Source organism: Aythya fuligula, chromosome 3 (genome assembly GCF_009819795.1).
Source record: "Aythya fuligula isolate bAytFul2 chromosome 3, bAytFul2.pri, whole genome shotgun sequence".
Classification (NCBI taxonomy): domain Eukaryota; kingdom Metazoa; phylum Chordata; class Aves; order Anseriformes; family Anatidae; genus Aythya; species Aythya fuligula.
In genome coordinates, this window is record NC_045561.1 from 84,739,907 (window position 1) to 84,754,859 (window position 14,953).

Below are 14,953 nucleotides of genomic sequence, written 5' to 3' on the forward strand. Positions count from 1 at the left end.
TGACTTATAATTTGAGTAGGAAGCACTTTTGAAAATGATGGATTAAACAGCTGGAAAAGCAGTGTTGGAAAAGCTAACATAATTGAGAAGAGCATTCTGCGAACTTGCCGTTCAACTAAAAAATTGAAAATTTGACTACAGATTATGAAGAGATGGAGGTGGTGCTTAATTGTGCATGGGATTTGATTTTTTGTTAGAAAAAAAGACTGTTTGTTTTGTTTAAGTTTGTTAAACTAACTGTGCTGTAAAACATTTTAATGAACGGAAGCTCTATGTGTGTATTACTTAGTTATTCCTTACAATATTTATTTGCAAAGTCAGTCACCCACTGTCTACGTGACCTTGAAAATCACTCTGTAGGGCAAATATATATCCACTGTCAGCCTTTTCAAAACCATATACCATGCATGGAAGTGAGAGCAAAATTGGTAGCGCTGCCCCTGCTGGCATTTTATTTCCAAGATCAAAATTTACTGGATAAGCTGGCACCAATATAGAACTTAGATGATTTCTTTGAAACCTCCTACCTAAGGAAATGTGAGTCCTCAGGAGAATTTTTAAATTGCCATGAAAAAGATTTTTTTTTTTCCTTCCCAATGGGAATCACTGACAGGCATACTGAGCCTTGAAGGGAACCTGATAGGGCTCACAGTTGATGAGACCAGTCAGAACTTTAAAGCAAAACCAAGGTTTTGCCTTTAACAACCCACTGAGAAAGAGAAATGCCTGCAGTCTTCGCAGCTTCCTGAGCTTGCCTACAGAATTCCCAAGGGATATTAATAATTTCTGCAGCAAGGGAGGTTGGTCAAAAAGGGTTAAGTCCATTTGTTTCTGCTCTAGATGTCGCCAACTGGAAGACACCATTCTTATGAACAGAATTTGTTGCGTAAGCATGAGAAGAGATAGCACTGCTGGAAAGTAAGAATGAATTCATCACATTTCTTACCTTCCTTTAAACAGCTCAACACCTCACAGGTTCAGAAAAGACACCAGTCATTTCTTTTCCTCCTTGTCTTCCACCTAAATACTGGTTTGACAAGGTGAACTGATTTTAGAGGTAGCCCCTGCAAAACCATGGATTCAGGCTGGGCTCAGATGTGATCTGACTTCTAGCTTTAAATCAGTCCTGTTAATAAAGGTGGAGATTTCTTTATTTTCTGAAGTCAAATTTAGTGTATAATGGGAACAACAAAATTGTTTTCTGTTCTCTGGCAGTAGCTAGCTATTGATGAAATGAGCTGATAGATTTAGCCTGCTAGTCAAAAGCCCTCCACACAAAAAGCCCTCATAACATCATTATTGACGGTTTCTGTAAAACTGTAAAGAGCTTAATACTGTTGCTCCTGAAATCAATTAAAAGGCAGTGGTTGTCTTTGGTCACGACTGAATGAAGCCCTAAATCATGGGATGTATCAGTATTACTCATGCAGAGAGCTGTCAGAGAGAAAGTTAAATTAAGAGTAGTAGAAATGAGGTTTAAATCTAGTTTCTGTGGCAGATCTCACTGAAATGTCTCGTGTTCTGTATTCAGCAGCGCCTAAAAGAGAAGAAAGTCAGGCTCTGTTCAAGGATATGAACGTTACAGAAAGGCTAAATGAAATGACTCCTTGCAATGGTCTTCAGCATTGCATTTGTGAGGAAATGGGCTGGAATTATTTGTTGTGGGCAATAAATCTGCACCAAAAATTATGCGTCAAAAGAAGCAATATTTATATAAATTGGTAACTTAAAAATATTAATTTTCTAGGATCTGAAGATTAAAGTGTAGTTTAAAATATTATAAGCAACTGTTAATTAAAACATACGTGCTTAATAAGTTTAATATTCCTCTCAGTTTGTTGTTACTTAAAATGTCATTAGAACTTTCATGACTTATGGAGGAAATGATCCATATTTTCCCCAGTCTATAATTTTATATTTTCTTAGGCATCCAGAACAGCCGTGAATGAATGCACATGTATACTTCTTAAATATAAGCACTGCTAGCCAACTTAATGCTAACTGCCCACAAATGCTCCTTTTTAGCAAGGCAATATGACTCTGTAATTTGACCACTGGGAACCTGGCACTTCCAGCAATTACATGTTCAGCAGAAACACTTTAAAGGAGCTTTGTGGAGGCAGCCATACAACAGGGGAGAATTACAAAATGCAGTAGTTTAAGGTCAAAAGATATCCCCATGTCCTGACCTCCATAAAAAGTCACACAACTTTCAGAAGTTTTAAAGTGTGCTGGCTGAACTTTTAGAAAACTTTGTAATCTTGATGGAAAGATTTCATGGTATGGAGGGCCTCTTACTCTTCTTTGTCAGATATTTATTGATTAATTATTCTGATTGTTTTCAAAATTAGATGAAATAGTATGCCACCTAGATGAATAGAAAATACAAGTTAGAGGAGGCTCAAAGTCTCTTCTTTTCCAAGCAGTCATTGATTTTTTTTTTTTTTTTGGTTACCTGGTTCTCAAAATCCCCTCTGATAGTAGAGATTTTTTTCACTTCCCAGTGCCTTAGCTGTCCTAACTGTCTATTTCATGCTTACATCCTTTTTGTCAGGCGATGCTAGTAATGCACTGACTCAACACTTTATTATAATCAGCAGCAAGGAAGAGACATGGATTTTGAGAGATTCAGTCTCCCTCTTTCTACAAGCAGTCTCTAAATTTCAGATGCACCATCTCTTTGACTTCCCTTCCTCATGACTGATTGCTGACCTGTGTCTCAGCTTCAAAATGCAAAAAAAAAAAAAAATATATGTATGTATATATATTTATATATGTATATGTATATATATACACATATATATGTGTATATATATACACATATATGTGTATATATATACACATATATATATGTGTATATATATACACATATATGTGTATATATATACATATACACATATATATGTGTATATATATATATATTTGTTTATTTGTTTTTTATTCCAGGTGGACTTCTTTCTGAGGCTCAGTTCTGAGACACACTTCTTTGCTCACGTCTATGGTCTGATTTACCAACAATCTTTAACTGTGTCAGCCCAAGGCTGTATTTTTTCCCCCAAACAGCTTTTATCAGTCCTGTTCCTGGAATTTGTCTGCTCACTCACGGTTCTGTTAATGTAATGGAAACTACACAATGGAAAATAGATGTTGTAGAAATCAATACTTAAAAATTGTCCATCTAAGCCTTGGATTAGAAAAAAATATATAATTAAAATAAAAAACGATCCTTCCGTTACATGTCGTTTATTTATTTAACTATACTGAACCTATCTTAGTCTCACAGCACCATGACAAAAAACAGCTTCTTTTTCAGTGGGGCATGTTACAATTTAATGTGTTGAAGCGTAAGATTAATTAGGTATGCAATGCAACAAATGTTAGCTTTCAGAAAATTACCCAGGCAGCCATTAGACTTGACCCTATAATTTGTAGCAGGAATCTCCTGCAGCAAGGAAATCCATAATTTGACTATATACTGACTGAAAATTTCCTTTCCTTAGTTTTTCATTTCCAAGCTGTCAACTCAAATGAGATCTCACTATTGCATAGTAGGAGGAGGACAAGGCAAAAACTCTGCTACTCTCTGAATCTGCTAGTCATTGACCTTTTATTATTTTTTTAATACATGGCACCTCATTTTTTAAAAATGTTTGCAGCAATGTGTAACTGGTGTTTGGTGTTGTTAGGGGTCTTGTAAATTACTTATTTAAGATTATTTTCAATGATGCGTGTTGATCTGAAATGATGAATATACTAATGAATGGTAAAGGTGCATGTTCAGCTTGTAACAGATACTTTCTTTAAATTACACATGTTAAAAGGGTAAGTTGCAGAAGGTGGGAATGAGAGATGTAAGAATAGCTACAAGAGGTTGTGACAATTCAGAAATTAGCTGAGATTTTGCATGCATGAGTTTGGATGAGAAGCAGCAGGAGTGGGAGATTCAGACCAGGGTAGCTGACAGCAAGAGACTGTCGGTGCTTTCTTGTACCTAGGGGAATGAAAACTAGAAAGATCATTGTCTTTAGAAACAGATAATGGCACAGTATTTTCTCTCCATTTTTTTTGTCAAACTTTCATTTTTTGTCCCTCAGATTTTCTGTGATTAAGGTTCAAATTCTTGCCATTGATGACCTTGGGGTTTGGCTATATCCTATGCCTTTTGACTCCATCTACTCAATCCAGTTGATTTGGTTTTCACCTTAATAGAACTGTAGAACCATAGAGCAGCATAGGTTGGAAGGGACCTTAAAGACCATCCGATTCCACCCCCCTGCCATGGGCAGGGACACCTTCCACCAGACCAGGCTGCCCAAAGCCCCATCCAGCCTGGCCTTGAACACCTCCAGGGATGGGGCATCCACAGCTTCTCTGGACAACCTGTGCCAGGGCCTCACCAACCTCTGAGTAAAGAGCTTCTTCCATATATCTAATCTGAATCTCCCCTCTTTCAGTTTAAAACCATTTCCCCTTGTCCTGTCATTGTCTTCCTGAAAAAAAAAAAAAAAAAAGAAAAAAAGAAATTGCTTTTCATCTTTTTTACAAGCCCATGTTAAGTATTGAAAAGTTGTAATGAAGTCTTCTCTGAGCCTTCTCCAGGCTAAACAGCCCGAGCTCTCTCAGCCTTTATTCATAGGAGAGGTGCTCCAGCCCCCTGATCACCCTTGTAGCCCTCTGGACCCGCTCTAACAGCCCCACATCCTTCTTGTGCTGGTGTCCCCAGACCTGGATGCAGCACTCCAGGTGGGGCCTCACAAGGGTAGAGCAGAGGGGGACAATCCCCACCCTTGCTCTGCTGGCCAGTCCTCTGTTAATGCAGCCCAGGATGCAGTTGACCTCCTGGGCTGTAAGCACACACAGCTGGCTCATGTCAAGCTTTTTGTCCACCAGAAGCCTCAAGTCCCTCTCTGCAGAGCTGCTCTCTTCATCCACCCTGTCCTCATGTCTGGGATTGCCCCGACCCAGGTGCAGCACCTTGCACTTGGCCTTGTTGAACCTCGTTAGGTTCACATGGGCCCACTTCTCAATCTTGTCCAGATCCTTCTGGATGGCATCTCTTCCTTCTGTTGTGCCAAATGCACCACTCAACTTGGTGTCACCTGCAAACTTGCTGAGGGTGCATCTGATCCCACTGTCCATTTCACTGGTAAACAGCACCTGTCCCAGGACAGACTCTGGATGGACACCACTCATCACCGGCCTCCACCTGAACACAGAGCCATTGACCTGGGTCTCTGGGTGTGGCCTTCAGCCTAATTCCTATCCACTGAATTCTCCTCTACCTTTTATAGATTTCTTCCACATTCCTGGAATTTCTTGGAGGATGAAGTTTACAGTCTTAACACTCTTCAAGTCCTTTCTCAGAAAAGGTTTTCCTGCAAACTCTAACCCTGTTCCTTCTGAAAAGTTAAGCCTGATGTCAAAGACCTAGACTAGCATCAGACTGTACCCAATGATGGGGTTTGCAGTGAAACCATGCAAAGTGATAATACTTTGTGCACAAACATTCCTCTTCTTGACTGATTATCTGTGCTGTTAGAAGCAATGTCTCTGGCAGAAGCTCAGTGTGCTTTGTAATACAGGGGGAGGTCAGGTGCCTGCTGGCAAGAGCTCTTCTCCCTGAAGCTATAAGCCCTTGCAAGGGACCACAGCGCCCATCCTGAGCAGCTGCCCCAAGTATCACCCTACATGACACAGGTGGTGTTCGTGTTGTCAGAAGGTGCCTTAAGGCTTCCTGAATCCCAGAGCAGACTCTTGTGCTGCTGGGGCACCTCGATCAGGCAGCCTCCTGACCTGTCCTCAAACCATGCAACTGCCAACAGATGGAGTAGAGGGAACTGTCTCTCCTCATCTTGTTTTTGGTTAGCAGAGAAGATTCTTCTAGGGTTTGAAATAGTAGTAGTAGTATAATGTGATTTGGGAATCAATAACTCAACACAAAAAGTAGATTACTTAGTTTTCTGTTTTCAGCTGGGATACAGTTAATTTTCTTCCCAGTAGTGGGTATGATGCTGTATTTTGAATTTAAGATTAGAATAATGCTGCTAACACACTGATGTTTTAGTTCTTGCAGAGCAGTGCTTACACAGAGCCAAGGCCCTTCCTGCTCCTTGTGCTGCCCTGCCAGTGAGGAGGCTGGGGGTACACCGGGAGCTGGGAGGCCCAGGCTGGCCAAAGGGATGGCCCACACCAGGAGGTGTCCTGCTCAGCAATAAACCTGGGGGGATTGGCTGGAGGAGCCGCTGCTGCTCAGGGCTGGGCTGGGCATTGGTTAGCAGGTGGTATGCAATTGCGTTGCGCATCACTTGTTTTTATATTTTCTCTCTCTCTTTCTCTCTCTTTTTTTCTGATTTTTTTTCTTCTTTTTCCTTTTTTCCAAACAAGAAATTATACTCTAAAAAGTGCAATGGAAGGATTATTTTCTGTACTAAGAAACATTTTTTTTTTTTTTTTTAATATAGAGTGTCCATGGCCATTTTGCTCTACATAAACCTAGGGATGTGTAGAATACCCTTCAGCATTTATAAATGCATCATCTTTGGTTTAGAGTATGTTTTTGCCTGCTATTGAAGTCAAAATGGCAAATTACTTTATTTTAGGTCTTGGTGCTGTAACATCTATGGACCTTACTGGGAGTTGAATTATTCTCTAAATAATCTCTATTCCCTCAGCACAAAACATTGTATCATATTACATTTTGTTAAAGAAATGACTTTTTTTTCCCCTTTTTAATATTAGCAGAGCCTCATATCTGCTGTCTTCCCCCAGTTTTCAATAGACCAGTGTTCAATGAGAAAGAGGTTGGCCTTGTTAACACACCACCTTTCTTAATTTTTGTTCTTTGTCTTTTTGTAGAAGTAAGATCACAACTTCTTTAACGAGGCTTAGATTAAAGAAAGAGAGAAGGAGAGAGAGAAAGAGAGAAAGAGAGAGAGAAAGAAAGAAAGAAAAGAAAAGAAAAAGAAAAAGAAAGAAAGAAAGAAAGAAAGAAAGAAAGAAAGAAAGAAAGAAACTGTTATTTTTAATGACCTAATGACTCTAATATCCATTTTCAATGGGTCCCTCTTTTGTACCTGAAATGGCAAATTAGGTCTCATGTTTAAAAATACACAACATAGGGAGTTATACAAATACTTATGAAAACAGGTAGTTGCAAGATTAATCGTATGATTCTGTTTACATCAATCTGGCATGTATGGAGAGTTTTCAGGGTTAGATTCTGCGCTCCTCCTTGTAAGTCAGCCGAAAACTGGGACTTTGAGCTATTTAGATTTCCCCACAATGGAGTATGCCACAGAGCAAGAGTAGTGACAAGCGCCAAATGATGTCTAAGAGTGGAGAACATGACATCAATTTGTCCTTTTTTAGTAAAACTAGTTTACATTAATATCTCTCAGGAATCTTAGTACAGAAGAATATAATTTTGCTTTTAGATGGCAAGGTCCCTAATGCATTAGTTGATTCTCCTGTGAATGTGTTATTAAGTGAGATACAGAAGTTGCTCCAGTGTTAGGGAGAAGCAAACAAAGAAATACTTTGCAGCTCTCATTTGATTGCATTGTCATTTAGAGTGATCACTGAAGTGTGCTTAAAAGAAGTTATTCTAGTGCATATTGAAAAATCAATACAAATGTTAGTCGTCTTGCAACATTGTGCTTTGGGAATACGATAGCTGGGAATGGTTAAAGTCGATGCATTTGAAGAAAATTGACTTTATGTGGCATAAAATGTGATTGCAGGGTTTGCTGTGAATTAGAAGGTTAGTTTGCATTAGCTGTATTGAGAAGCTGAGCTCTATTTTAATTTTCATCAGTGCAGCAACCAGAACAAAACCACAACCGAATGAGAGAAAAGAATGGGAGAGAAATGAATCTATTTGCTCTAATACATCAGCCACAAGATATATTTTTTACTAAACTCTAATCATCAACGTCTCAAACAGAACTAAAATCTATTGTTTTTTATGGATAGTGCTGGGGATAGTGCTTGGTTGGTGGAAAATCTGTTAGAGTGGATGGGACAAGAAAACAAGAAAACAGACTTTAATACTTAAAGACAATTTTTCATGCTTTACTGGAGAAACACCAGGAGTGTTCCTTTACATATAAACTGGAATTTTAATGTGGAATTCAAGAAAAAGAACATGCACAGAGGTCCCAAGTCATTAAATGAGTTTTTAGACAAAGAAAACAAACCCACTGTTTTAAAAGATCACATTATAGACCACTAATTTTGCTTGTGTTTCACTCATTTTGTTCTAGCATCTAAAGCTGTTTAAATTGACAACCTTTCCAAATATTTTTTTACATGAACAATGCATACTGTGTGTCTGTTTTCACCACTTATAGCCATCTCTTTACAGAGGGAAGACTACAGGCCTGTCTCCATTTACTTTGTAGTCCCGGTGCAGTACTGGAATGAGAAACATGGAGTGCAAATGAGAATCAAGCCAAATGTTTGAAAAGCAATGAGCAACTGAAGAAACAGTTTTGAAGGGGAGAGCTTATTATTACCCTTTCGAACACAATCCTTAAAGGTGCTGGGGTCTCTCAGTTCTCATCAACTTCAAAGAGAATTCAGTGTTCAATATTTTCTTGCAGAATTGGGGGTGCAGAAAGGAGAGCCAGATGATAATGAGCTGATAGGATGACACATGCTTACGAAAAGAATGGTATATGTGAGAAAACATTTATTTAACAATTTTTAGTAAGCCATGGGTTGTGCAGTGACAAAAAATGGCATAAGATGGCAGTAAGAGATTGCAAAATATAGTGCTTTAGAGTGACACATTCCAGTGAATCAACTACTGCCTTGCAGAAAACATGATTGTATAACAAGTGACAAAATGGGGGATGCTGAGCACCATCTAGGCACTGGTTTCTAACTTTTTGCATTTTTTTTTCCCCAAAGGAAAACCTCCAGTTTACTTGACATTTATACTTTCTTGTCTTAGTGTGGGAAAATGGAATAACATTTCACACTGCATTGCCATCTGTGTGAAAGTGCCTGAAGTTTACTGCTCATATATTTTTTTAATCTGTGCTGCATGAAAATTACTCCAAATTTAGAGGTACATTAAATATGCCATCATATGCTGGTAGGAATGAAGTAGGTCAAAACAATCATGCCAGTAATGCACACGGAACTTTATAGCCTGCCTAGTGGGGCATGGGCAACGTGGACTGGTAAAACCACTATCCCTGTTAATACTGAGGGGCTATTAAGGTGGTCCATGACAACCCCCAGTTCAGGGAGCAGCTCACCGTGGGTGTAGACCCCTTCTTGGCAAAAAGTTAGCCAAAGTTAGGAGAAGAGGGCTGTATTTCTGAATAACAGAGTCTGGTAGGATTTTTCCAGTTTATACCTTGCTAAGAGAGAGAAAATACAGGTAACTTGCAACATGTAGGTGTGTAATTTCTCAGTGCCAATGATTCTGTTAGATCTGTGTTGAAATTTAGTCATGACTTTATGTTTGTATTGAAAACTATGTTCTGTAGCCTCAGACTATCTATTTCATGCTCCTCTCAGACTACTAGAGTCACGTCTTCTGAATCCTCTGCAGTGAAAATGGTGATAGCATTTTTAGCTAGTGCTTTTCATCCTTGCAACTGAAAGAGCTTTATAAATGTACTTATCACTTACCAAAAAGGGATTTATGTGATTAAATGAAGTAAAATTTGCATAAAACAACAGCGAGCAGTAATCTTTTCTCTAAAGTACCTAGTGATATATTTTCTAACCTCTATTTTATCAGGGAAAGGTAGATTTGGAAGAAATTTTTATGTTTGCTTAAGTTCATGGAGGTTTTTACTCAAGTAACTTATTCTTTTCAGCATCTGCACTAATGTAATCACTGGGGAATTACATGGTTATACGTGATTTTTATCAGTTATCAAAGCCATAGGTCAAAACACAAAATTGGCATTTAAAAGGTGATGGAAATTTGTCATGCTCCCTGAAGGCCTTGGTCTCCAAGCCAGGAGATGGATTGCGATGAGCTATGAGTATTTTCATCTTTGAAGTGTAAGATTTGTTTCACTGTATTTCATATGTGCCCAATTCCTCCCAGTCAAGGTTTTAACATTTCTGGAAATAAAAAGAAAAAGTCAATCGATATTATATATTTCTGCATTTTTTTTTAACAATGATGCTTCTGGGAAGGTCAAATGGGCATTTTCTTGGATGTCTTTTTTGAAAAACATCTTCCCCTGCCCAATTCAATGTTGAACTCAGGTCCTTGCTCCCAAGCATAGTTTCAGTCAACTTAGAGGTATTGTGGGTTGTAGCACAATTTTTGCAGTCCTTTCTGGTCACCCTGTCACCTTTGAGGGTTGGCTCTACCAGACTGTGTTCCATTTGGGAGCTTTTCTGGCTCCATATTCATAGAGAAGTAGTAAGAGACACTAGCTATATTTGTAGAGCAGAATGGTTGCTACTGAGGACTCAGTGTCTACACTATGCCTACATGCTTGAGACTAAGCCTAGTGTTGTCCTACAGACTGCATACTCTTTCGGGGCTGAGGTTATAGTCCTGGAGGTCACCATCAGATTTATTTTCATCCAAAAAGGATCCAGTTAATATGGTCAGAGACCATTCTGCAGTATGAACCAAACCACACAAAATGGTGACAAATGATTTTCTTCAAAACCACTCTCCTTGGCTGCATTGACACCCTAACATAGGCTCACCCTCAGTCTTTCTACTTTGTTGTGGGCTCCCCTTGCTGAAAATTCATTGTGTTGTTTATTCTCATTCTTGTTTTCCTTCTCCCTCTTTCTCCAGACAAGGTCTAAGTAAGGCTTTCTGAAGATGTAGTCTCAGGAATTCAGCTAGTTACTTCGGAAATATAGCTCAGAGAAATCACTTGATTCAAGTCCTGTATGTTTGTGTTTTCTCTAAACAATTTCTATTGGCCACATGTGGAAACAGGAATTTAAGCTAGATGAACTGTCCTAGGATGACCAAAGCTGTTATTAAGGACATGGACTGCTCTATTAACAAAAGCCATGAAAAAACTTTTGTAACTCAACTACATGGCATGGAGTGGAGGATATTGCACTGTCATGATTAACTTTCATACTGAAAATAAAAATGAGTAGTATAACAGTTATGTATGTAGGAGATCAAAGGTCACATGTCATAAGATGTCATTATTTAACTAGATTTAAACTCCAAATGTTCATTAAGATAGTACTAGTAGGAAAAATGGAATCTGATTTGAGACTTTAAATTATCCATTTACTTTGCATTTGTGAGAAAGATAGATAAAGTAGCTCTGGAACTTATTATTTTCCCTTCTTTTTGCTAATATATATAAATATATATTTCTGTTAATTTCCACATTGGACAGAGAGATTTGAATATTTATGTTATTTTACATTATAATAGTAAATGCATGGCACTGCATAATAATGAAATTCCAATAATGGGACATTTTACTGCGCCTATATCCTATTCATTCTGATGAGAAAATGATAAAGAACCTTAGGTTTTGATTAAATTATGTAAAAACCATCTAAGTTTCATTTAATGAAGTTCTTACTTCTGTGTTTAATTCACATAGATTCATATAGGAAGATAGATATGAGTAAATATGTAGGCAAACACACCTGAACTAAAAATGCAAATTGTTTTCCTCCAGTCTGCTTAGAAATGATTTTCAACTGTGGTTGAGTTTTCTAAACAGACTTATTATTTATACGGTAATTGTTTGCAAATTTAAATGCAATGGTGCTTTCTATTCCTATTTTTTTTCCTCCTTAATCTTCAGAGTTGGAAGCTCTCAGATATGCTTCCAGAGTTTTTGAGAATTTAACTGTTGCTTTTCTTCATCTTTACCCTTCCACTTCATCAGGTATGGACCACTTCTGATTATAACTTACAAACAAGTTTCCAGATTCTAGATTCTTGTTCTATCAACAGCTCTCTCAAGAAAAATTCTGTTATTATAAGGAAATCAGTAAAATATCTGTATAACAGCTTTGTTTTTCTCATATATGCAGAATAAATGGATGCTTTTGAGTCTGGGTTCATTTTTTTTTTTTTTTTTCATTTTTGTAATGTACAGTGCAGTACCATGACTGACAGCTTCTCTTTGTTGATAACACATTTAACAGATTGTTTTATTTTCTGGCTTCCCTTACCCACAATTCTGAAGAATACAAGCTATTTTGATGCACTGAACAAACTATTTTTGATTTCAGTAAGAAATCTTTTCCACTAATCTTAGGGTAGAAAAATTGAGAGATTTTCATACAGTGTCACTGAATGCAACCTCCGCTATAATTGCTTTCTAATGGTACTGGTGTATGATACTAGAAATAGTTGACTGTTCATGTGCTAAATAAACTGATCCTGTTTTCAGAAGTGGAAAAAAGTCAGTTAATCATGTGATTTTGCCTCAGTGACAAGCAGGACACATTTAAAAAGCAATATTTTAAGTATTGCTAAAATCTAATAAAATGATTGTGGATCTTTTATATTGAGTCCAGAGGAGGGCCACAACAATGATCAAAGTTCTGGAGCACTTCTCCTACAAAGACAGACTGAAAGACCTGGAGTTGTTCACCCTGGAGAAAAGAAGGCTCCGGAGAGCTGTTACAGCGGCCATCCAGTACCTAAGGAGGGCCTACAGAAAGGTTGGGGAGGGACTCTTTGTCAGGGAGTGTAGGGATAGGAGAAATGGGAATGGATTTAAACTAAAAGAGGGTAGGTTTAGATTAGATATTTGGAATAAATTCCTCACTCAGAAGGTGGTGAGGCCCTGGCACAGGTTGCCCAGAGAAGCTGTGGAAGCCCCATCCCTGGAGGTGTTCAAGGCCAGGCTGGATGGGGCTTTGGGCAACCTGGTCTGGTGGGAGGTGTCCCTGCCCATGGCAAGGGGGTTAGAACTGGGTGGTCTTTAATGTCCCTTCCAATCCAAACCATTCTGTGGTTTTATGATTCTATGATTCTAAACTTTTAACTAGCTCTATAACAGAGGGAATTTTGGAATTCAGAAAGACTCTTGTAATACAAATTTTTGATACACCTCTCATTGACCTTTCTACTGGCCAGAAGTGAACAGCAGCCATATGGATCAGTTTTGATGCATTTGTCAAATTATCTGTGACAGCATAAGATACAAGATCAAAAAACTGCTGACCTTCTGGACCAAAGTGGGCTAACCGATGCATTGGCAGTGTCAAGGGAGAACTTTTCCTTCAGAGATTGGAGTAAAGTGACTTGCTTGCTGTTCTGGAATAATCTTGGTAAATGCTTTTGCCTTTCTACTGCTTTTCCCTTAAACTCTGGTCCAAATATCATTCATATCAAGGAGAATCTTCCAGTGGGCTTTGGTTTGGGTCAGTGAGTGAGGTTGGGTCAGGTATGATACAGCTCAGCAGCAGTGGCAATAAACAGACCCAAGACCCAAAGTCAGTAATACAACAAAGGTGAAGAAAATCCAAAAGCAAATTTTCAAAGTGGAGTGAAAAAAAACCCACTAGGGCAGGATTCAATTTACAAGATTCAGGCATCTAAAACTTACTCGTCACATTCCCTTCATAGCCATAGGATAAAAATGAAAAGAGAGTGATTCACCGAACCTGTTGTAGATATCTACTTTAGGATGAGATGAATAGCTTTCTGGAGGTGCCTCCTTCTCTTTGGATAGAAAGGAGCCCAGGGGATTAGCTGACATTTAGGCAGTTGACTTTTAATTGACAAAGTTAGAAAATCCCTATCAAGAGAATCTGTAGAGGTTTCTGTTGCTGCTGCTCTCTCTTGATCTCTCCCATTTCCTTCTCCAAGCCATTAAGACAAAGAGGTCTGCTGGATTGAAAGGGCACCCTTCTGATACTCTGATAGGTCTACACTATGCTTATAAAAATATAAGCTGGGAAACAGGTATCTAATAATTTTACCTGAAATAAATTATAATTTCTCTGAAAAATCTGGATTTTCTGAGTCAATAATAATCCAAGCTGAACAACCTGCTTAGTCAGATTATTTAGAGTGAGAAGAGAACTGCACCTGATATACTCCCAAATAGTTTAGATATCTCCTATTATTCTTTCCACCTCCTCTAACATTAAATTAGCATAAATTCAGATATGTTTTTCCTATATGCCAGCAGCTGCACTTAAAGCAGGATTAAAGAAAGTGTCGAGGTAACATTCTTGTTGAAATCAATGACTGGCAATGTTGACTTGGACTTAATGCATATCTTTAGAAATCTGGCCCAACATTTGCTGAGAAGAATATGCATATTTTGTGAAAACTCTGGCACCTAATTTGTTCAGACAGCTGGATTACTGAGTTGGTCTCAGTAATTCTTCTCATATTTTCAAAGAAGGTGTGTTTTTTTTTTTTTTTTTTTTTTTTTAACTGACTGGATTCTTAAAGGTATTCACCTACTAAAAATATATGTGGTTGCATAGTGGGATTTTCCATTTTCCATTCAAATGCATTTTGAAGGACCAAAATCTTCCTACGGAGCCCTCAATCTCACTGATGGTCAATGAGATTTAAGCATCTATGATATATATCAAAATATATATGGACTAATAAGGTCCATATTGGAAATTTAGACTATATTGAGTTTGCTTAGGGTTTTGTACTTGGTTTTGAAATAAAATTATTTGATTTGAATAGAAATATTATTCCTGGTGGACTGCATCTCTTCATTAGAATTCTACATTTTCATTATCATCAGAAATTCTTAAAAAATGAGTAGAAATGGAAGTATCTGTGTTAATACGCACATGACCTGTTTTGGAGGTGATCATCACTTGAGATACAAACTTCGGATTTTCAACCTCTTTTCTGTTTTGTTTTGTTTTGTTTTCACTGAGGGAGAACAGTTTGTTACACTAAGGCTAGAAAAGAGAAGTAACTGCAAATAAAGTCAATCTGCTCATGAAATACTGTGAACATTAATTATAGGACATTATGTAGGTTGAAGTTGACAGT